Genomic DNA, 650 nt, shown 5'->3' on the forward strand with positions numbered 1-650 from the left:
ACTAAAAAAACGCAATTGTTTCTGTCTGAATGTAGACATATTTCACACCATTTGAAAATGCGAAGTTGGAAACAGCTTGCTAAGGTGACAGCCTCGTGCCACTGAACAGTGAGACTTTTGCTACTGACACAAGTGGGAGCGTGGTTTCACTCATTTTTCATGCAGCATCTCTTTCTAGGTCTTGTCCTCTGGTCTTTGCAAAAGGGTACTCAAGCCTGTTCAAATGACACACGTTGGTGTTCTTAAATCTGTTCCCACTATTGAATTTAGACCCAGAGACAACTCAGCGCAGAACAAAATCCTTTTGCATCCCGTTATTTTCACACTTACCTGCACAGTTAGGGGCTAATACCAGAGGATGCTACCGGAGTTTCCTTTGTACGCACAGGGCGATGCTGGGGTTTCATCACAGAATCAACGCAGCCCCGCTGCTTGCGCGGGGCAGGGGATGTCCGCAGCGCCCAAGTAACTTGCGGGGCGGGGAAGCGCCGGGCGCTGCCGTGCATGCGTGTGCGGGCAGCGGGGCCGGGGCGAGGGCCGCTCTCGCACGGCGGCCCCGGCCCTGCAGCCCCGCCGCCCGCCCGCCCCCGCGCGGGCCGCCCCTCCCGCCTGCCCGGCCCCGCGCCCGGGCGGGCGCTCCGTGCGCGGCG

This window comes from Anomalospiza imberbis, chromosome 3 (assembly GCF_031753505.1).
Source record: "Anomalospiza imberbis isolate Cuckoo-Finch-1a 21T00152 chromosome 3, ASM3175350v1, whole genome shotgun sequence".
NCBI classification, from domain to species: Eukaryota; Metazoa; Chordata; class Aves; order Passeriformes; family Viduidae; genus Anomalospiza; species Anomalospiza imberbis.